At 38.5% G+C, this 24,308-nt stretch overlaps 1 protein-coding gene across 1 annotated transcript in view; it reads right to left on the bottom strand.

Annotated features, from left to right (window-relative positions):
* The window catches only part of PIK3R3 (phosphoinositide-3-kinase regulatory subunit 3), a 105,840-nt gene that overhangs the window by 46,186 nt on the left and 35,346 nt on the right, over positions 1–24,308 (bottom strand). The window lies entirely within an intron of this gene.

Genomic DNA, 24,308 nt, shown 5'->3' with positions numbered 1-24,308 from the left:
TCATCAATACAAATAACAATAGTAAGGGAATATAAACCAGTAAACAAAACAGGAATCCATGTGTCCACACAGATGTAAACAAATAAATTAAAAAATAGAAAGATTAACGCAGAAGCTTTATATAATCTTGAAGGCCTTCCCACAAATGCTTATTAATCAGGAAAGTAAAAAGGTTAATATAATAGTGGAGAAACCTGGGAAACAAACCTTATTCAAGCAATCAAGGTAGCTACCAACAGTAACGATGAGATCACAGGCCACCAACAGGATGCACCAAGGACACGACGAATACACATAAACTGAATCCAGTCATAAGGAAACATGAGACAAACCAACCACGCTAGAAAAACATTCTACAAAAGAACTGGCTTGGAATCTTCAAAAACATCAAGGTCGTGAAACTCAAGAAAGACTGAGCGGCTGTTCTAGATTAGGGAAAATCTAGAGAATCATGCCAATTAAATACAACGTGTGAGTCTGGACTGGATCTTTTTGTTATAAAGGACATTACTGGGACAATGGAAAAACCTGAATGGAATCTGAGGATGAGACGGTAATAATGCATCATTGTTCATTTTCTGATTTTGATAGCTGTGAGAGTCCCTTGGACTGCAAGGAGATCCAACCAGTCCATTCTAAAGGAGATCAGCCCTGGGATTTCTTTGGAAGGAAGGATGCTAAAGCTGAAACTCCAGTACTTTGGCCACCTCATGCGAAGAGTTGACTCATTGGAAAAGACTCTGATGCTGGGAGGGATTGAGGGCAAGAGGAGAAGGGGATGACAGAGGATGAGATGGCTGGATGGCATCACTGACTCGATGGACGTGAGTCTGAGTGAACTCCGGGAGTTGGTGATGGACAGGGAGGCCTGGCGTGCTGCGATTCATGGGGTCGCAAAGAGTCGGACACAACTGAGCGACTGATCTGATCTCTGATCTGATTGTGGTTATGTTGGAGAAAGTTCTTATTTGTGGGAAATACAAACATGGACATCATGGACTCTCATGTCGGCAACCTACTCTAAATGGTTCTAGAAAGCAAGTTATTTCTATTGTACATTCAACTTTTTTGTAAGTTTTAGATTGCTGAAAAACTTTTTTAATTAACAAAAAAGTTAAAGATAATATTGTGGGAAAAGGGGAACAACACGAATATAAGAATGTAGTTGGTCCCCTTTCTCATACTGTACGTATTCAAAAATTAACTCAAAATGGATCAAAGACCTAAATGTTAACAGCCAAAACTATAAAACTTTTAGAAGAAAATAAGCTTGTCTTCATGACCTTGGATTAGACAATAGTTTCTTAGGTATGACATCAAAAGCACAAACAAGAAAAAGTAGAAAACTGAATTTCATCAAAATTTATAATTCTGTGCTTCAAAGGACACCATCAAGAAAGTGAAAAGACAACCCACAAAATGGGAGAAAATCTTCATGAATGATATATCTGATAAAAATTGTATCTAGAACACATAAAGAACCCTTGCAACTTAATAACAAAAAATGACTAAAATTAAACATGGGCAAAGCATCTGAACAGACATCTCTCCAAAGAAGATACACAAATGGCCCACAAGCACATGAAAAGATATTCAACAGTATTAGCCATCAGGGAAATGAAAATGAAACCAATGAAATACCACCTCAAAGAAACAGATAACAACAAATGTTGGTGAGGATGTAGAGAAACGGGAACTCTCAATACACTGCTGATGGAAATGTAAAATGATGCAACTGGCTGGAAAACAGTCTAGCAGGTCCTGAAAAGGTTAAATGATGAGTCACCACATAACCCAGCAATTTGGATCCTAGCCATATATTTTAAAAGAAAGAAACCATAAAACCATACAAAAAACTGGATACAAATGTTCAAAGCTGTATTACTTACAGTAGCCAAAAACTGGAAACAACCCAAATATCCATCAAAGGTAAATGAATATATAAAATGTAGTGTGTATGTATGCGTGAATATACATACATACAAGTAAATATTATTAGGCAGTAAGAAGGAATAAAAACATGTGGTAACATGGATGAACCATGAAAACATTAGACTAAATGAAACAAAAAGCAATCATGAAAGCCATATATTGTATAATTCCATTGTCCAGAACATGAAAATCTACAGCAACAAAGTATATGGTTGTGTAGGGTTGGACTAAAGGGGGAAAGGGAATGACAGCTATGTATGCAGGTTTCTTTGAGGGCAATGAAAATGTTCCAGTTGTTTGCGGTGATGGCTACACAATTCTGTGAATATACTAAACACTACTGAATTGTATACTTTTTAAGTGGATGAACTGAATGGTATGTGAATCACATTTCAAAAAAGCTGTTATTTAAAAAAACAAATATCAGACTTCTAAAATGACTAGATGGGGAGAGCTTGCTATAATCCATTCTTTTTTTCTAAGTAGCTACTTATTTATACCTATCTTCTTTGAAAGGGATGTGGCATATAAAAGTAGCTACAGTTGGAAATATAATTTTACAGAATTTAAAATTCTTCTACTTATAAGGATTAATAGTTTAAACTTGTGCTATACAAAAGCACTGTGCTATTACTATGAAAGGTACAAAGACAAGACACTAAAAGAAATCTAGAGGGAATGACACTTAGAAACATATGACCATAATTCTCAGCAGAACAAGGCGAATACTGTAATAAAAGTAAAAGTAAGATGCAATGAAAACACAGTAAGAGCAACTGAAACCCAGCAAAAAGAACAACTGATTCTCTCCTGGGAAAAGTTCAAACACTGGGCTTGTCAAACCAAGTCCTCACTGAACTGAATGCCATGACCAGCAGGGCCCAACAAGAACCAGTTTGGCCCACCAAGAACCAAATCACTGAAAGGAACCACAAAGACTTGCTGCTGTCTGTATTCCTTCTCTGGGGGAGCTCTATACAGAACTGAGTTGACCAGCAGCACAGGGAAGCTGCTATTTATGGATAATGACAGTTCTGTGATAGCTCCACTACCAACAAACAGATAATGACCATGTCACATCTATTACAGAGGGCTGCCCACAGCCTCCTTGTATTTTTTCTCATCTGCAGAAATATAAGTAGAATGAAACAATTACAAAGCTGTTTCTACATAAAGTTGCTAAAAGAACACAATAAGAAGGAATGAAATGCTGGCCTATTTTTACAATCTATCATCAATCCATATGTATATAACAACTATTTATTGAATACCTCCTATGTTCTAAGAGCTGGCAATATGGCAATGAACTAGATAGACACAGTCTTTATACTTATGGACTTTGTAATCCAAAAGTATAAACTTCAAGATAATTCATCACTACACCATCTTCTCACTGCTGATCATTCCATTATGTCCTCTGGAACAACCTCCTAGATTATTCTCCCCATATTCTAATTAAATAAACTATTCTGTAACTTGAATGTCTTTCCAGAAAAGTGTTTTTTCCCACTTCTTAGCCATCTCTGAAGTTTTGCACTCCCTAAAGACACTTCTAACCTGGCAGCCCATTCTTGTGGAAGGTTGCTCATTGTCCTACATCTTGTATACTCAAGGCCTCTGTTCTTTAGCGCTCAGTTTTCCCAGAAAGCCCTCTCTTCCTTCATCCATACAACTGACATTTCCTTGACCTTCTTTTAATCTGTACTCTCATCTACTCCCATAGCTTCTATAAATAATACCTATATACTGACCCCAAAACAGTATTTCTAACTACAGCGTCTTTTCTAAATTTCTGATTATCCAACAGAAGACACCTAACATGTGTCAAGCACTGTAGCAGGCACAGTGAATCAGAACAGTACCTTTAACACTTTAATGTGCTTATAAATCACCCAGGGATACTGTAAAATACAGAACACTGATTGCTAGGTATGGGTTGGGGCCTGGAATTCTGCATTTCTAGCAAGTTCCCAGGTAATGCCCATGCTGCTAGTCTAAGCTTTTCAGTAATAAGGAACTTACAGATTCTCTTCAAAAAGTTTTTATGGAGCTAAAAAAAAAAAAAAATTAGGCAAGTATAGAACAGTAGCTAAAACACAGTAGATTAAATACATGTGATTCTTCAGTCCCTCTATTAATCATTCCAAATTGGCAATAAAATACATATTTTAAAGGTGTAAGCAGCAATGGCTGGGCTTTGCTGGAGCAGCTGTGAAGAGATACCCCACGCCCAAGGTAAGAGAAACCCAAGTAAGACGGTAGGTGTTGCAAGAGGGCATCAGAGGGCAAACACACTGAAACCATACTCACAAAAAACTAGTCTATCTAATCACACTAGGACCACAGCCTTGTCTACCTCAATGAAACTAAGCCATGCCCGTGGGGCAATCCAAGATGGGCGGGTCATGGTGGAGAGATTTGACAGAATGTAGTCCACTGGAGAAGGGAATGGCAAACCACTTCAGTATTCTTGCCTTGAGAACCCCATGAGCAGTATGAAAAGGCAAAATGATAGGATACTGAAAAAGGAACTCCCCAGGTCAGTAGGTGCCCAATATGCTACTGGAGATCAGTGGAGAAATAACTCCAGAAAGAATGAGGGGATGGAGCCAAAGCAAAAACAATACCCAGCTGTGGATGTGACTGGTGATAGAAGCAAGGTCAATGCTGTAAAGAGCAATATTGCATAGGAACCTGGAATGTCAGGTCCATGAATCAAGGCAAATTGGAAGTGGTCAAACAAGAGATGGCAAGAGTGAATGTCAACATTCTAGGAATCAGCAAACTGAAATGGACTGGAATGGGTGAATTTAACTCAGATGACCATTATATCTACTACTGCGGGCAGGAATCCCTCAGAAGAAATGGAGTGGCCATTATGGTCAACAAAAGAGTCCGAAATGCAGTACTTGGATGCAATCTCAAAAACGACAGAATGACCTCTGTTCATTTCCAAGGCAAACCACTCAATATCACAGTAATCCAAGTCTATGCCCCAACCAGTAACGCTGAAGAAGCTGAAGTTGAACGGTTCTAAGAAGACCTACAAGACCTTTTAGAACTAACACCCAAAAAAGATGTCCTTTTCATTATAGGGGACTGGAATGCAAAAGTAAGCAGTCAAGAAACACCTGGAGTAATAGGCAAATTTAGCCTTGGAATATGGAATGAAGGGCAAAGACTAATAGACTTTTGCCTAGAAAATGCACTGGTCAGAGCAAACACCCTCTTCCAACAACACAAGAGAAGACTCTATACATGGACATCACCAGATGGTCAACACTGAAATCAGATTGATTATATTCTTTGCAGCCAAAGATGGAGAAGCTCTATACAGTCAGCAAAAACAAGACCAGGAGCTGACTGTGGCTCAGACCATGAACTCCTTATTGCCAAATTCAGACTGAAATTGAAGAAAGTAGGGAAAAGCACTAGACCATTCAGGTATGACTTAAATCAAATCCCTTATGATTATACAGTGGAAGTGAGAAATAGATTTAAGGGCCTAGATATGAGAGATAGAGTGCCTGATGAACTATGGAATGAGGTTCGTGACATTGTACAGGAGGCAGGGATCAAGACCATCCCCATAGAAAAGAAATGCAAAAAAGCAAAATGGCTGTCTGGGGAGGCCTTACAAATAGCTGTGAAAAGAAGAGAAGCGAAAAGCAAAGGAGAAAAGGAAAGATATAAACATCTGAATGCAGAGTTCCAAAGAATAGCAAGAAGAGATAAGAAAGCCTTCTTCAGCAATCAATGCAAAGAAATAGAGGAAAACAATAGAATGGGAAAGACTAGGGATCTCTTCAAGAAAATCAGAGATACCAAAGGAATATTTCACGAAAAGATGAGCTTGATAAAGGACAGAAATGGTATGGACCTAACAGAAGCAGAAGATATTAAGAAGAGATGGCAAGAATACACAGAAGAACTGTACAAAAAAGATCTTCATGACCCAGATAATCACGATGGTGTGATCACTGACCTAGAGCCAGACATCCTGGAATGTGGAGTCAAGTGGGCCTTAGAAAGCATCATTACGAACAGAGCTACTGGAGATGATGGAATTCCAGTTGAGCTATTCCAAATCCTGAAAGATGATGCTATGAAAGTGCTGCACTCAACATGCCAGCAAATGTGGAAAACTCAGCAGTGGCCACAGGCCTGGAAAAGGTCAGTTTTCACTCCAATTCCAAAGAAAGGCAATGCCAAAGAATGCTCAAACTACCGCACAATTGCACTCATCTCACACGCTAGTAAAGCAATGCTAAAATTCTCCAAGCCAGGCTTCAGCAATATGTGAACCGTGAACTTCCTGATGTTCAAGCTGGTTTTAGAAAAGGCAGAGGAACCAGAGATCAAATGCCAACATTCGCTGGATCATGGAAAAAGCAAGAGAGTTCCAGGAAAACATCTATTTCTGCTTTCTTGACTATGCCAAAGCCTTTGACTGTGTGGATCACAATAAACTGTGGAAAATTCTGAAAGAGATGGGAACACCAGACCACCTGACCTGCCTCTTGAGAAATCTGTATGCAGGTCAGGAAGCAACAGTTAGAACTGGACATGGAACAACAGACTGGTTCCAAATAGGAAAAGGAGTTCGTCAAGGCTGTATATTGTCACCCTGTTTATTTAACTTCTATGCAGAGTACATCATAAGAAACGCTGGACTGGAAGAAACACAAGCTGGAATCAAAATTGCCAGGAGAAATGTCAATAACCTCAGATATGCAGATGACACCACCCTTATGGCAGAAAGTGAAGAGGAACTCAAAAGCCTCTTGATGAAAGTGAAAGTGGAGAGTGAAAAAGTTGGCTTAAAGCTCAACATTCAGAAAACGAAGATCATGGCATTTGGTCCCACCACTTCATAGGAAACAGATGGGGAAACAGTGGAAACAGTGTCAGACTTTATTTTTCTGGGCTCCAAAATCACTGCAGATGGTGACTGCAGCCATGAAGTTAAAAGACGCTTACTCCTTGGAAGGAAAGTTATGACCAACCTAGATGGTTTTTCCTGTGGTCATGTATGGGTGTGAGAGTTGGACTGTGAAGAAGGCTGAGCGCCAAAGAATTGATGCTTTTGAAGTGTGGTATTGGAGAAGACTCTTGAGAGTCCCTTGGACTGCAAGAAGATCCAACCAGTCCATTCTGAAGGAGATCAGCCCTGGGATTTCTTCGGAAGGAATGATGTTAAAGCTGAAACTCCAGTACTTTGGCCACCTCATGTGAAGAGTTGACTCATTGGAAAAGACCCTGATGCTGGGAGGGATTGGGGGCAAGAGAAGAAGGGGACGACAGAGGATGAGATGGCTGGATGGCATCACTGACTCGATGGACGTGAGTCTGAGTGAACTCCGGGAGTTGGTGATGGACAGGGAGGCCTGGCGTGCTGCAATTCATGGGGTCGCAGAGAGTCGGACACAACTGAGCAACTGATCTGATCTGATCTGAAGCATTCAATAGCAAAAGCAATCAGAGGAAACAACATCAGATGATAGCAACAAAACTCTTAACACACGAAGAGCAACCAAATGAATTTGACTTGGTAGATTGCAAAAAACTGAAACCTAAGCCTGAAGAGAGAAAATCCAGTAAAAAAGGAATCACACCACTGTACTCTGTAAAGACCAGGACTTGGAGGCACACTGTATCTCTAAAGGGAGAATTGAGGGAAGGGGCCAAAAATAGGAGAACTGACTGAAAGTGTACACAAACTCAGCTAGATCCCCAGTTCTCCTCCCAGTCCCCATGCAGTCAGACAACTACCTCTCCCTCCTCCTACACCAAGGCTACCTGTCACTCATCAGGTCACAGAAACAGTTATAGAGGCTCTGGACTCAGGGAACACCAAGTGCAACTCGGTCAAGAGACAAATCCTTTACTGAAAACAGCAAAGTTAAAGAAAAGTCTACTAAGTAGGTAGATTTCCCAAACCCCTTCCCCATCTCAGTTCTCTAAACAATAAGCCACAAAGCTTCTACCCCAAGGTATGAGTTAGGGAGATTTTTCTCTGGAGAAACTGAAAAGATCTCAGCTGTGAAGCCCATGCTAAAGCCTCATGCTCCAGAACAAGAGAAGCCACCACAGTAAGACAATAGCCACAACTATTCTAAGCACAACTAGAGAATAGCCCCCATGCAGCAAAATCCAGTGCAACCAAAAATAAATACAGATAAAATAAAATTTTAAAAATAAATAAGTAAAATAAGATGTTCTTTAAAAACAGATATTCATCATCTTAACACCTTTCAGCGAAGGCCTCCAGTTACTAAGTCCTTCCTACTTACATGGAGCTTCAATACAGCTATTCAGTATCTTATTCTTAAATAAAAACAAACCCTTTAGGGACTTCCCTGGCGGACCAGTGATTAAGACTCTACACTTTCACTGCACAAGTTCAATCCCTGGTAGAGGAACTAAGATCCCACATGCCGCATAGGACAATCAAAAAAAAAAAAAAAAAAAAAGAGAGAGAAAACTCTTTAAAAATCTAACATGCTACACAAGGACAAATCTTGAAGACATGTCTTCATGGAGATATGAAGACCCTTGAAGAAATAAGCCAGTCACAAGAGCACAAACACTGTATGATTCCTCCTATATGTGGTGCCTGTCATATTCATGGAGACAGAAAGCAGAATAGTGCTTGCCTAGGCTGACAGGGAGGGGGAATGGGGAGTCAGTGTTCAATGGGTACAGAATTGCAGTCAGGTAAGATGAAAAAGCGCTGGAGATGGATGACAGTGATGGCTGCACAACAGTGTCAAAGAACTTAATGCTACAGAACTGCACACTTAAAAACTGTTAAAATAATAAATTTTACATTATGCATATTTACCTCAGGATTTTTAAAAAAAATAAAAAACCATGAGACATATAAGGAAACTCACCAACATTAAAGAAGACCATAAATAAATAAATAAACAAAAGGAACTTAAGCATAAACCAAAAATTCAAGAAGATTTCTACAGATCAAAAAAGTATATCAGAAATACAAAAGGAAATACTGCATCTATGAAATACAAACAAGATCTATAACAAAGTAACATTAAAGAACAAGAGCCCTGATATACTAAAATTATAAAAGAGTTTTTTTAAAAAACTTTAATGGACAAGCTATCAAATAAAGTTAGAAGCAGAACAGAAAGAGAAAGTAATGAAAAATAGGAGAAAAGGCAAGAGAATTAGAGAATAAACTAAGACCCAAAACCGAATTAAAAGAGATTCCAAAAAACAGAAACATTTAAAATAAGGGAAAAAAAATTCTTAGAAATGAAGGACATACATTTCCAAAGGGAAAGTGCCAAGAATGCCAAAAAATGAATGAAAAAGATCCATATCAAGGTACATCTCGGTGGACTTTCACTTAAGCAATAAAGAGAAGATCTTAAAATCTATCACAGCACGGTGGGGTTGGGGTAGCGGGGAAGGCTGATCACAAAGAACTAAGGCCTGAAATGTCTTTGGATTCCTCAACAGCAATATTGCAAATTAACAGTACTGGAGGGAAAACCTTCAAGTTCTAAGGGAAAATGGTTTTTCAACCAAGAATCATATATCCTGCCAAATTATCAATTACACATGAGGGTAGAATTGTCATTTTCAGACATACAAAGTCTCAGGAAACTTCTCTTAGTACCTTTCTTAAGAAGCTCCTTTACAATGTCCTCTAGCAAAATGAAGAAATAAACCTAGAAGAAAATGGTGTAGGATTCAGGAAAGTGGACACCAACACAGGAGAGAAGCAAAAGTAATCACTAGGACAACAAGAGTATCAGGATGATAGCTGGAAACAATAACTGGGATTCTAGCAAGAGAACAATGGGGGACTAAGGAGGTGTGTTGAAGGAAAAAATTAAAATAATAGATTATCTCATGTTTAACCCCCCTGTGATGACTTTTATAGTTCTGTCATGGAGTATGAGAATAACACTGTCATAAGCACATAAAAAGAATCCAGCAAATGTTTAAAAATTAAAGCAATAATTAATTCCAAAAACATATAATAAACAAAATATAATCATAACATACAGATGACTTAAACACTACTTACACAGTCATAACAGTGTAAACACTAAAAGATAATTTGAGAAACAATGATAATTGTGATATAACTACACTGGAAAACGGGGAAAGGGAAAACGTGTGTGTGGCATTTGTTGTTGTTCAGTTGCTCAGTCATGTCAGACTCTTTGCAACTCCATGGACTGCAGCATAGCAGGTTTCCCAGTCCCTCAGCATCTCCCAGAGTTTGCTCAAGTTCACGTCCATTGCATTGATGATGCCATACAACCATCTCATCCTCTGTCACCCTCTTTCTCCTTCTGCCTTCAATCTTTCCCAGCATCAGTGTCTTTTCCAGTGAGTCAGCTATTCGCATCAGGCGGCCAAAGTGTTGGAGCTTCAGCTTCAGCTACTATATTTTATCAACTATGCATTCAAAGTTTAATTTACATCTACTTTATCTATACAGCAGAAATACTTTGTGCTACTGCACATCTCTTTCAAACTCTGCATTCAGCATATAACATTGGTAGCTTGAAATCAGCCCCAGGAGTATCTATACTTCTAGAATCAGCAAATACTACAAATCAGAGCTTGATTTACTGTTGTACTGATTTTCTACCAGGGGTCAGTACATTTGACTATTTTGTGCAGTGCAAAGAATGTATTTTTACATATTTTTAATAGTTAGGAACACATACACACACAAACCAGGCAACAGAGGCCATAAGTGGCCTACAATGCCTAAGGGCTTCTCCAACAGCTCAGTGGGTAAAAAATCCACCTGCAAGGCAGGAGACACAGTAGCCACGGGTTCAATCTCTGGGTCAGAAAAATCCCCTGCAGTAACCCACTCCAGTATTCTTGCCTGCAGAATCCCACAGACAGAGGAGCCTGGCAAGTTACAGCCCAAAGGGTCTCAAAGAATCAAACATGACTGAGCAACTAAGCATACACAATGCCTAAAGTATTTACTACCTGGCTCTGTGAAAAAGTATGCCATCCCTGATCTAGACTTAAAAAAGTGATCAAAAAATGTTAATTCAGTGTAATAATCTTAACTCCATGGGCTACATCTTCAGTGTAATAAGAAATCAGATGCTCAAAAACAAATGTACCTTCCTCACCATACCTGCTCCTCCTATCTACTCTATGCATTTGTCAAAACTCAGAACTGTACACCAAAAAAAGTAAATTTTAGTATATGTAAACTTTAAAAAATTTGTATTTAAATCATGTAGAACTTTTTAAATGAAGATGCCTTGGTCCAACTCCCTAGAGATTCTCAATGTGTTGATCCAGAATGAGACCTGGGCATCTGTGTTTTTTAAACACAACTGGTAATTCTGATTAAAGAACAACAACAACAAAAAAAAAAAAACTAGGAAAAGAACCCCAGTCCTAATCTCATAAATGCACTCTGACTTCTGTCTCTACAGTTTTCTCATTTACTCCAGTTCTCCCCCTGTTCTTCCACTTCTATGAGATTTCCAATTCCTTGAACTCATTACTTTCAATACAATGTTTGATCTCAACTAATACTCTCATCTCTTTTATTCCTCCTATTCTCCTAAATGCACCTGCCTGGCAAGACCCCTATCACAGCTCAATCCATTTTCATGCCTTTTCTGCTCTCTCCTTAGGCTGCAAGATGGGGAAAATGTGGATACATTTTCCATTTGGTTTTACTGGTAATGATCTCCAATCACACACAGAACCCCTCAATGCAATCCAAAAGACTTTCCCTAGATTTGCCTTTTTCTCACTCTTCACTATGGGTATTTTAAACCTTTTCCACCTTCCTCAAACATCATATTCCATCTCTCTTCACTCATCTTTTGGTAGACCTATATAACAGAAACAATAAACATATACTATAAATGTTATATATTAATATATATGTTGTATATTGTATTATATTACAATGTTGTATATTAAAAATATACTATATAACAGAAAAAATAAACATTGTGAACTGAGCTACTTCAGTTTTCTACCATTTACCTATAAATATATATGCATCTATACCCATTCTTTATCTAAATTAGTCCTTCTACCTAATACTGCAGATCCCATCTCCTTTTACCACCAGAGGAGCAACAGTTCTCCAACACCCTATTCCTACTCTCTAGTCTCTCATGCTTTACTGGCTCCTTTCCTACAAGCTCATAAATACACCCAAATCTCTCAGCTACAGGCCTCCCGACACAAGTGGTTCTCTGGAGTTATAAACTCTTTTGCAAAGCTGAGGAAACCTTTAAGACTTCTGTCCAGAAGAAAATGTACACACATACACAGTGTGCATATAATACTGACGGAGGAGGATCCATAAGTCCCAAATTAAGGACTCATATCCTATAACTTCTCTTTCTACCCAACTTTTATCAAAGAGCTGCATACTACCTGTGTCACCATTTAAATTTCCTCTTGAATGCATTGCAATCCTGCCTCCCAACCCCACTGAAACATTTTTGTCCAAGGCAGTGACCCAATTGCTAAACGTGATGGGCAGTTTTCATTCCTTATCTGAAGCATCTGATACTACTAATAATTCCCTCCTCTTTGAAATACCCTCTTTACTCTGCATCAGAGACCCTATACCTTTGCATGCTTTTTCTATCTCTCTGGTCATTCTTTCTAAACCTGTTACTGGCTCCTTTTCCTAGGCTAGCTGCCTCGTCCATCCCACCACTCTAGACCAAGACATCACAAACTGGCAATCCACAAGGCTGACTTTAGTGGTCAGAATTATATTGTTTTGACCTCACAATTAGTATTTTCCCCCCAACTCTACTCCCAGAGTGTTTTGATTTCCCAACACTTAAAAATTAGGGAATTCCACATCAAAATCTAAGCCACAGTCAGTTCCCGGTCTTGTTTTTGCTGAATGTACAGAGCTTCTCCATCTTTGGCTGCATAGAACATAATCAATCTGACTTCAGTACTGAATATCTGGTGATGCAAAGAAATAGAAGAAAACAAGAGAATGGGAAAGATTAGAGATCTCTTAAAGAAAATTAAGAGATACCAGGGGAACATTTCATGCAAAGATGGGCTCAATAAAGGACAGAAATGGTATGGACCTAACAGAAGCAGAAGATATTAAGAAGAGGTGGCAAGAATACACAGTACTGTACAAAAAAGAGCCTCATGACCCAGATAATCACGATGGTGTGATCACCGGACTAGAGCCAGACATCCTGGAATGTGAAGTCAAGTGGGCCTTAGGAAGCATCACTACGAACAAAACTAGTGGAGGTGATGGAATTCCAGTTGAGCTATTTCAAATCCTGAAAGATGATGCTATGAAAGTGCTGCACTCAATATGCCAACAAATTTGGAAAACTCAGCAGTGGCCACAGGACTGGAAAAGGTCAGTTTTCATTCCAATCCCAAAGAAAGGCAATGCCAAAGAATGTTCACACTAACACACAATTGCACTCATCTCACATGCTAGCAAAGTAATGTTCAAAATTCTCCAAGGCAGGCTTCAACAGTACATGAACCGTGAACTTCCAGATGTTCAAGCTGGATTTAGAAAAGGTAGAGGAACCAGAGATCAAACTGCCAACATTCACTGGTTCATATAAAAAGCAAGAGAATTCCAGAAAAACATCTACTTCTGCTTTATTGACTATGCCATATTCTTTCACTGGGTGGAACACAACAAACTATGGAAAATTCTTCAAGAGATGGGAATACCAGATCACCTGACCTGCCTCCTGAGAAATCTGTATGCAGGTCAAGAAGCAAAAGTTAGAACCGGACAGGGAACAACGAATTGGGAAAGGAATACATTGAGGCTGTATATTGTCACCCTGTTTATTTAACTTATATGCAGAGTACATTATGAGAAATGCTGGGCTGGATGAAGCACAAGCTGGAATCGAGATTGCCGGGAGAAATATCAATAGCCAGATGACACAATCTTTATGGCAGAAACTGAAGAAGAACTAAAGAGCCTCTTGATGAAAGTGAAAGAGGAGTGTGAAAAGGTTGGCTTAAAGCTCAACATTCACAAAACTAAGATCACGGCATCTGGTCCCATCACTTCATGGCAAATAGATGGGGAAACAGTGGAAACAGTGAGAGACTTTATTTTGAGGGGCTCCAAAATCACTGCAGATGGTGACTCCAGCCATGAAATTAGAAGACACTTGCTCCTTGGAAGAAAAGTTATGAACAACCTACACAGCATATTAAAAAGCAGAGACATTACTTTGCAGACAAAGGTCTGTCTAGTCAAAGCTATGGTTTTACCAGTAGTGACGGATGGATGTGAGAGTTGGACTATAAAGAAAGCTGAGTATCAAAGAATTGATGTTTTTGAACTGTGGTGTTGGAGAAGACTCTTGAGGGTTCCTTGGACTGCAAGGCGATCAAACCAGTCAATCCTAGAGGAAATCAGTCCTGAATATTCATGGGAAGGACTGAGGCTGAAGCTGAAGCTCCAATACATTGGCCACCTGACGCGAAGAACTGACTCATTAGAAAAGACCCTGATGCTGGGAAAGATTGAAAGCGGGAGAAGGGGATGACAGAGAATTAGATGGTTGGATGGCATCACTGATTCGATGGACATGAGTTCAAGCAAGCTCCGGGAGTTGGTAATGGACAGAGAAGCCTGGTTTGCTGTAGTCCATGGGTAGCAAAGAGTCAGACACGACTCAGCGACTAAACTGAAATGACATCAAAATCTTAATTTCAGGCTTCTCTTAAAAAACTGAAGGTCTGAAAATCCTAAACCCATATTGCTACAAAGCAAAAACTACTCCCTAGGGTCTCCCAAGATACCTAAGGCCAAGTTATCAGCTATCATTTTGATTTTGCTAGTGTAGCACATGTTTAAAATATATAGCCTGCTTCACTCATAACTACCTGTATACAGTAAGTTTGCAACACTATGTTCTGTACACTTTACAGGGGTAGTTTCATGTTGTAGACCTCCAAATCTTATCTCCAGCCACCCAATTTCTACCTGGTAAATCCTATATGTAATTCATTCTCAACACCTCTTCAAGGAAACTTCTCAAATGCCCTCTCTCTCCTGGCAAGACTCAGTGTCCCTCTATTTGATAACCTGCTTGCTTATTCTTATTATAGTACCGGTCAGTCTCTATTAATATCTTGCTCTTTTGTGATTCCCAGTAGACTACAAGCTCCTAGTAAGAAGTGTACACTAGTCATCATTGTAACCTCAGTACCTAATATAGTTTCTAATAAATGTCAGAAGCTCCGGAGTATTTTGTTGAGTTAGTAATGAAATTTCCTGGTATACTGTGCTTAGTCGCTCAGTCATGTTCAACTCTGCAACTCCATGGACTGAAGCCCATCAGGCCCCTCTCTCCATAGGGATTCTCCAGGCAAGAATACTGGAGTGGGTTGCTCTGCCCTCCTCCAAGGGATCTTCCCAACCCAGGGATTGAACCCAGGACTCCCACATTGAAGGTGAATTCCTTACCATCTGAGCCACCAGGGAAGCCCTCCTGGTATACTAATTCACCCTAAGTCTATCAAAGCAAACAAACACTACAAATCTTGCTGTATGGAGCTTAATGAAAAATACTGGGACCAAGATGCCTCTCCAGTGGGGACATATGCTAATATTCACTGAGTGTTTACTTACTATATGACAAGCATTGTTCTAAGTGCTTTACACATATTGGTTAATCTGACCCTCACAATAATCTTATAAAGGAAATACTATTATTATATCCATGTTACAAATACAAAACTGAAGCACAAAAAGATTAGATAGCCCATGCCCAACTAATAAGGATTGGAAGTGAAGTGAAAGTCACTCAGTCGTGTCTGACTCTTTGCAACCCCATGGGCTATATATAGTCCATGGAATTCTCCAGGCCAGAATACTGGAGTGGGTAGCCTTTTCCTTCTCCAGGGGATCTTCCCAACCTAAGGATCAAACCCAGGTCTCCCACACTGCAGGCAGATTCTGTTCCAGCTGAGCCACCACAGAAGCCCTAATAAGGGTTGGAGCTACATTTTAACCACTTCAAAGACTACCTCTTTCTTATATAGGAAGGAATGATCCTTTCTTAAGAAAATAATCTACAACATGCTTTGGGAGATGCTTTTGAATGAAGGTGGTCATCCCTTCATAAGTCAACATCCTAAATAAATAAAATAGGGAAATGTTTAAATGCAAATGCAAAGATGAACTTTTGATACATGCCATGAGCAATTCTTACTGGACAGAGAATAAAAACTTAACATGAAATGCCATATACACATATTGAACATAAACTTTTAGATTAACATAAGGACTTATAAAAGAATTCAATATTATCCAACAAATTTTTTTCTGTGTAACAGAAAATGATGCTGAAAAGCCTTATTAAATTGTGGCAACTGGTAACAAAGAACATTCAAACCAAGTGAACTGAGCATTCTAAGAAAATTAATTCATGGTTAATGTATAACAAAGAACTGCTAGAATACAGAACAAAGCTACTGGCCTATGAATCAAAGGACTTGGGTTCTAATCCTGGATTTGCCCCAATCAATTGTGACCAAAAAGGGCCTTGGAGTGAATGGCAGTTTGTTTGTTTTTGGCTGTTGAGCAGCCATCTGCCCTTCTTTTTAACAGTACTGCACTTTCACCTGGTAGAATGACTCCTTCCCTGTACATGTCTTGATAAATCAAGGTTTCCTGTTATCCCCAAGGCTAAGGGATTCAGGGATGGACACATAATTTGAATAAAGCAAACTGAATCTCTTCTCACAGGACTTTGAAACCTGAGTAAAATGACGTAAAAGTTGGATGGGACTGGAAGTTCTAGCCAGAAATTAGGCAAGAAAAAGAAAGAAAAGGCATCCAAATTTGAAATTAAAAAGCAAGAGAATACCGTGGTGGTCCAGTGGTTAAGATTCAGTACATTTACTGAGATGGCCTGGGTTCAATCCCTCCCTGATCAGGGAACTAAGATCCTGCAAGTCAGGCAGCATGGAAAAAAACAAAAGACAAAACTACCTCTATTTGCAGATGACGTACTCTAAATATAGAAAATCTCAATCAAAAATAAAACAAAAAACTACTAGAGCTAATAAACAAACAACTCAATCTGAAAAAATACGCAAAGGACATGAATAGATATTTCTCCAAAGAAGATACACAAAAGACCAATAAACACATTAAAAGATTATCATTGGTTATTAGGGAACTGCCAATCAAAACCACAATGAATTATTGCTTCATATCCATTAGGATGGCTATTATCAAAATAACAAAACAGCAAGTGATGGCAAAAATCTGAAGAAATTGGAACTCTGGTACACTGCTGGTGGGAATGTAAAAATGGTACAGATGCTGTGGTTCCTTAAAAAGTTAAACACATAAAATTACCGGATTATCCAGCAATTTCACTTCTAGGTATATACCCAAAAGAATTCAAAGCAAGGGCTCAAACAGATACTTGTACACCAATGCTCATAGCAGCATTATTCGCAATAGCCAAAGACAGAAACAAGCTGACTCCATCAACAGAACAGACCAACAACATGTGGTATACAAATAAAGGGAATATTATTCAGCCTTAAAAAAGAATGCAATTCTGACACAAGCGACAACATGAACAAATCCTGAACACATAATGCGAAGTGAAATAAACCAGACAAAAAAAGATAAACACTGTTAACTCAGCTTAAATGATGTTCCCAGCAGAGGCAAATTAATAGAGACAAAAAGTAGAATAGAGGTTACCAGGACCTGTGGGATAGGGAGAATGGAGGAATTACTGTCTAAAAGGTACTGAGTTTCTGTTAGGGATGATGACAAATTCTGGAAATGGATAGTGGTACTGGTTGCACAACATCATGAATTTACTTAATGCCACTGAACTGCATACTTAAAATAGTTAAAATTATAAATCTTATATTTTGTATATATTAGAACAATATTTTTACCTGCACAATCATAATCTTTTCCTTTTGTTTTCCTACACAGGACCAAATAAATGGCTAAGGTGATTCCCACTAAAATCGTCCTGACATAGAAAAAGCACTCTTCTCCTGATGACAGTGCAACAGTTTTCAAAGTGTGTTCCACAAACCCCCAAGAGCCCCTGAGACTTTTTTCAGGGAACATAAAAATCAAAACTATTTTCATATTAGTATTTCCTTTTTTACTTAGTTATGGTTCACTGAGAGTGTATAAGTATACTGGATAAAAGATAAATAAAAGCAGTGGAATCAAACTGTACTATTTTATCAGTTTAGTCACTCAATTCTTTATTATATCACACATCTGAGTTTTACAAAAAAGTCAGTTGGACTCAAAAATGTCCTACATAAAGTAGTAAAATATTTTATTACATCGCTATATTTATTTTATTATTAAAATATACATACCTAAAATTTTATAAACCTTGACCTTAATATCTTTTTAATATTCTGTGTGACAAAATGAAAAATACATATAAAGCAGTTCTGCACAACGTAATATGACAGTTATGTTGAAGAAAAACACTTAAGTGACTGACTTGCAAGCTATTGTCTCCACAGAATTCTATTTTTAACTTTAAAAATGGCTAACAAACTATAATTATTAAGGGTATTTAGCAGACATTTTTCTTAAAAATAAAGGCTCTCACTTTACAGAAAACTACGGATAGTATTTGCAGCCATTATAACAAAATTGAGCTTTCAAAAGAATATTACAACTTCTGAAAAACTTGAAAGCTTCCCAATACTTTAAAACTTTTCTACCAAGGTCAACAGTGGTATTAAGATGATTACTTAATATTGCAGAATTAAATGTGAAAACATGTGGAAGACCTACCTAATTAAGTCAGCCAATATTCTCAAAAAGTCCGCTACAGGCTGACTGTGTGTATTGTGTATGACCAGGCCATCCAGTCCCTGCTTCACCTGCACCTTATTCACATGACTGATTTTGTGTTAATCATAGAATCTAATCAATCACCTGCTCCACACCAGCTAGTGATTGTTTCAATCTTTAAATCAGACTTATCTCCACTGTGATAGCTTATCAAAGGCATATGCCCCTCTGTTGGTTTCCCCGGTAACCAATGATGTGAATCACCCACCTCCCCTTCCTCCAGTAGCCATCTGCTGTCATAGGTGGGTGGAAGATTCACCCACCTATGAAACTATTGATATCTCTGTCGCTGACTCCAAGCTCTTTCTTCAGTCTTTAAGTGGGGCAAGAACAGGCAGGGCTTGCAGGCCTGCAGGGTACAGCCTAACATATACCCACAAAATTCATATGTTAAACCCTAACTCCCAATATGATGTTATTTGGAGGTGGGGGTCTCTGGGAGGTGATTAAGTCATGAGGATGTAGCCTTCATTAATGAGATCAGGATCCTTATAAAAGAAGACCCCAGAGACCTCCCTTAGTGGTCTAGACCCCTCTTCTACCACATAAGGGCTCAGAAAACACAGCCACCTATGAATGTGAAACTGAGTTCTCACCAGATACCAAATCTGATGGCACCCTGATTATAGATTTCTCAGCCTCCAGAACTGTGAACAATAAAGCTCTGCTGTTGATAAGCTACCTTGTCTAAAATATTCTTGTTATGGTAACCCAAATGGACTACAACAAGTTATGATGTTTTAAAATCATGCATGGCTAAGAAATCCACTAAAGTACAAGACAGACCAACAGACTATAATATAATAAGAGTTTGAAAGTTGTTTGATAAGTTGTTTTTTTTTTTTTCAGCTGTGCTGTGCAGCATGGGGGATCTTATTCCCAGACCAGGGATCAAACCCACTCCCCCTGCATTGGAAGCGCAGTCTTAACCACTGAACCACCAGGAAATTCCCTTTAAGATTTATTTAGTTATTTGGCTATGGTAGGTCTTCGTTGCTGTGCGTGGGCTGTCTGTGGCAAGCAAGGACAACTCTTCATTGCAGTGCACGGGCTTCTCATGTGGTGGCTTCTCTTGTTGCAGATCACGGGCTCTAGCCACAAAGGCCTCAGTAGTTGCACACATGGGCTTAGTTGCTCCATGGCATGAAGGATCTTCCTGGACCAGGGACGGAACTAGTATACCTTGCACTGCAAGGTGAATTCTTAACCACTAGACCACAAAGGAAGGCGGATATGGTTTTTGATTCCACATTTCAACTAACCTTTAAGAAACTATTAAAGTTTTGCTGTAGTGTCAAGGAAGAGCTTAAACACTAATATTAATTATGTTAAAATGTTCCTCCCTTTTGCAACTACGTATCTGTATGAGACTAGATTTTTCTTCATAAACTTCAACCAAAACAACATATCACAACATATGAAAGAAGCAGACGTAAGAATCCATCTGCCCTTTATTAACCAGAGATTAAAGAGATTTGAAAAAAAAAAAAATGCCATTCTTCCGACTAAATTTGATTTAGAAATTAAATTATTTTTCACTTGAAATATTTCATTTATGTTACATGTAATAGTTTTGTTACTGTTATTTTTAAATGAATAAGGTAATCATTTTCAAATTTTGCCAGTTTTAGTTTCTAACATAGTAACAATAGATATAACTTCCATAAACAAAAACTCTTTAAGGTTACTTGAATAATGTTTAAGAGTGTAAAGGACCCAAACCAAAAAGCTTAAGAACTGCTAATTTAATCAGGCCTGTGTTTAAAAAGTGATTTTTTTTTCTTATCACCACTTTTTGTTCATGCACAAAAGGTTTATATATAACTGAATTGTTAAACCAAAAAAAAAAAAAAAAGAGAGAGAGACAGAGAGCTAGGATAAAGAAGAGGTTCAGATTCTGATCTGACACCCTATTCAGAAGGCCAGATGTGTTATAGAACAAAACATGCCTCAGTGAAGGGGATCAAAATATGCCACTCTGGCATGAGCATTATTATGAGCTAAGGCAATTAAGAAACAGCAGAGGGCCTTCCCTGGTGGTTCAGTGGTCAAGACACCATGCTCCCAATGCAGGGGCCCTGGGTTCAATCCCTGGTCAGGGAACTGGAGCCTACATGTTACAACTAAGAGTTCACATGCCACAACTAAATATCCTGCATGCTTCAACTAAGACCCAGTACAGCCAAATAAATAAACATTTTTTAAATGGATTAAACAATCACACATAAGAGCTGAAACCATAAAATTGCCAGAAGAAAACAGAAGGTAAGGTCCTTGACATAAGTCTTGGTGATGGTTTTCTGGATCTGACACCAAAGCAAAGGCAACAGCAGCAAAAATCAACAACTGGGACTACATCAAACTAAAAAGCTTCTGTACAGCAAAGAAAGTCATCAACAAAATGAAAAAGCAACCAACTGAATGGGAGAAAATATTTGCAAATTATATATCTGATAAGAGATTAATATCTAAAATATATTAAAAAGTTATGCAACTCAATAGCAAAAAATCTGATAAAAAATGGGTAGAGGATCTGCACAGCCACTTTTTCAAAAAGACATACAGATAGCTGTTACATGAAAAGGTGCTCAACATCACTAATTATCAAGGAAATCCAAATAAAACTACAATAGATATCACACCTGTTAAAATGGCTATTATGAAAAAGACAAAACAGCTTCCCTGGTAGCTTAGTGGTAAAGAATCCACCTGCCAATGCATTAGACATGGGTTTGATCCCTGATCTGGGAAGATCCCACATATGCTACAGAGCAAGCACATGAGCCACACCACTGAGCCTGCGCTAGAGCCAGGAGCCACAACTACGCAGGCCCAAATGCCCTAGAGCCTGTGCTCACAGGAGAGGCAACTGTAGTAAGAAGCCCACACCATAACTAGAGAAAAAGCCCATGCAGCAACAAAGGCCTAGAACAGCCAAAAATAAATAAACAAAACGACAAGAAATAACAAGTGTTGGGAAGGATGTGGAGAAAAGAAAGCCCTCATGAATAGTCAGTAAGGACTCTAAACTGGTACAGCAACTACAGCAAACAGTACGAAGGTTCCTTAAAAAATGAAAAATAGAACTGATGTACAAACCAGCATCTCCACTTCTGGGTATTTACCCAAAAACAAAGAGAATATTCACTCAAAAAGACAGAAGGAGCCCCATGTACACTGCAGCATTATTTACAATAGCCAAGATACAGAAACAATCTAAATCTCCACAGATGGATGCACAGATAAAGAAAACATATACAATGGAGGGAATTCCCTGGAGGTCCAGTGGTTAGGACTCAGTGCTTTCAGGCTTTCACTGCTCTGTGGCCTGGGTTCGATCCCTGGTCAGGGATCTTAATTCCACAAGCCACATGAAACAGCCAAATATATATATATATATATATATATATATATACATACACACACACACACACACACACATATATAATGGGATATTATTCAGTCATAAAAAGAAAATAACCATGCCATTTGTGGCAACATGGACGGACCTTGAAGGCATTATGCTGAGTGAAATAAGACAGACAGACAAATACTCTATGATCTCACTTGTATGTAGAATCTGAAAGAAAAAGAAAAAAACATAACTCATAGAACAGATTGGTGACTGCCAGAGGCAAGGAATGAGAGTCGAGCAAAATGGGTGAAGGTAGTGAAAAGATACAAACTTCCAGGTATAAAATAAATAAGTCCTGGAAATGTAACGTACAGCATGATGACCACAGTCAATAATACTATATAGTATATTCGAAAGTTACTAGGAGAAAAAGTCTTAAAAGTTATCATCATGAGAAAAAAATTTGTAACTATACATGGTGATAGATGTTAACTAGACTTACTGTGATCACTTCACAACATATACATATATCAAATCATTATACTGCATATCTGAAACTAACATAATGTTATGTATCAATTATAGTCCAATTTAAAAGAAAAAATATGGCATATGAGCTCTTAGGCCTAACTGCTGCTTTGGGTTTTCACTTTTCTGTGACACTCCTGTGCACGAGGGGTAAACCTTTTCCTTTCTTTCCTTTCCTTTCTAATCTGGCAATTGTGAATTTAATTTGAAATCCCCAGTAACTGAACATATAAAGGTAGATAAAAAGGTTTTTTTCTTACCTAGATGTGACACAGTGGACACCAAAAATATTTATTAGACATTAACAGGATATTTAAGTTACCACCAAACCAGACCTAAGTAACATATGCAGAACCAAAAGGTAAACATAAAAGCAGTCATCTCTGTATTTGGAAAAAAGTCCCTAGGACCTCTGGATTAGTCAACTGTTACTGGCAGTTTAGTATAACTAGAGATGGCAAACTAGTAGATCAGAAACTTTTTAACTTAATAAAGACAAAGAAGAAACAAACTACTACTAATTCATGTTTCCTCTTTACAGTTAACTCATTTAAGCTATATTTAGATATTGATTCTGATCAATCACCTAAAAGAAAGGAACTAGCAATGCGTTCTTTAAATCTTTCTGTATCAACCTCTTACATTTGTTTTTTTAAATTCTATCTTCTACAAATATCCTTGACCTAAAAATTCTCAGTTTAAGAAAAATGTTTCATTTATATAAACCTTTGCCATATGTTATTGAGAGTACTGTGTAAATAATACCAAGTAAATAAATTATCTTGTGAAGTATTGTCAAAGGCTTCCCTTGTAGCTCAGTTGGGAAAGAATCTGCCTGCAATGCAGGAGACCAGGGTTCAATTCCTGGGTCGGGAAGATCCACTGGAGAAGGAAATGGCAACCCACTCCAGTATTCTTGCCTGGAAAATCTCATGGACAGAGGAGCCTGGCAGGCTACAGTCCATGGGGTCACCAAAGTTGGACACGACTTAGCAACTAAACCACCACCTCCATTGTCAAAGGCAAACGATGTTATCAAGTACACATAACAGATCTGAAATATTTCATCAGATGATAAATTCTGACTACCTAAATGAAGTTTTAACCATGGTACTTTAGATGACCATTTTATTAAAAAATTACTCTGAATTTCTGGCAACATGAAAGCAGCAGTTACTAACCACTGCTAAGGAACCAGGGAACAAGAGAAAAATTCCCAGTACATGTATTTGTGAATAATCTGAAATTATACAAGGTTTTAAATACAAAAGTGAGTGAAGTTGCTCAGTCGTGTCCGACTCTTTGCAACCCCATGGACTGTAGCCTACCAGGTTTCTCCGTCCTTGGGATTTTCCAGGCAAGAATACTGGAGTGGGTTGCCATTTCCTTCTCCAGGGGATCTTCCTAACCCAGGAATCAAATCTGGGTCTCCCGCATTGTAGGCAGACGCTTTACCGTCTGAGCCACCAGGGAGGGTTGAAGAAATACAAAAGTAATAAAACTAAATAATTCTATTAAAATTCAGTCCCTAGGGACTTCGCTGGTGGTCCAGTGTTTAAGAATCCGCCTTCCAATGCAGGGGACATGGGTTCGATCCCTGGTCAGGGAACTAATATCCCACATGCC

Source organism: Bos mutus, chromosome 3, assembly GCF_027580195.1.
Source record: "Bos mutus isolate GX-2022 chromosome 3, NWIPB_WYAK_1.1, whole genome shotgun sequence".
Taxonomy (NCBI): Eukaryota; Metazoa; Chordata; class Mammalia; order Artiodactyla; family Bovidae; genus Bos; species Bos mutus.
This window is presented reverse-complemented; position numbering and strand designations above follow the sequence as displayed.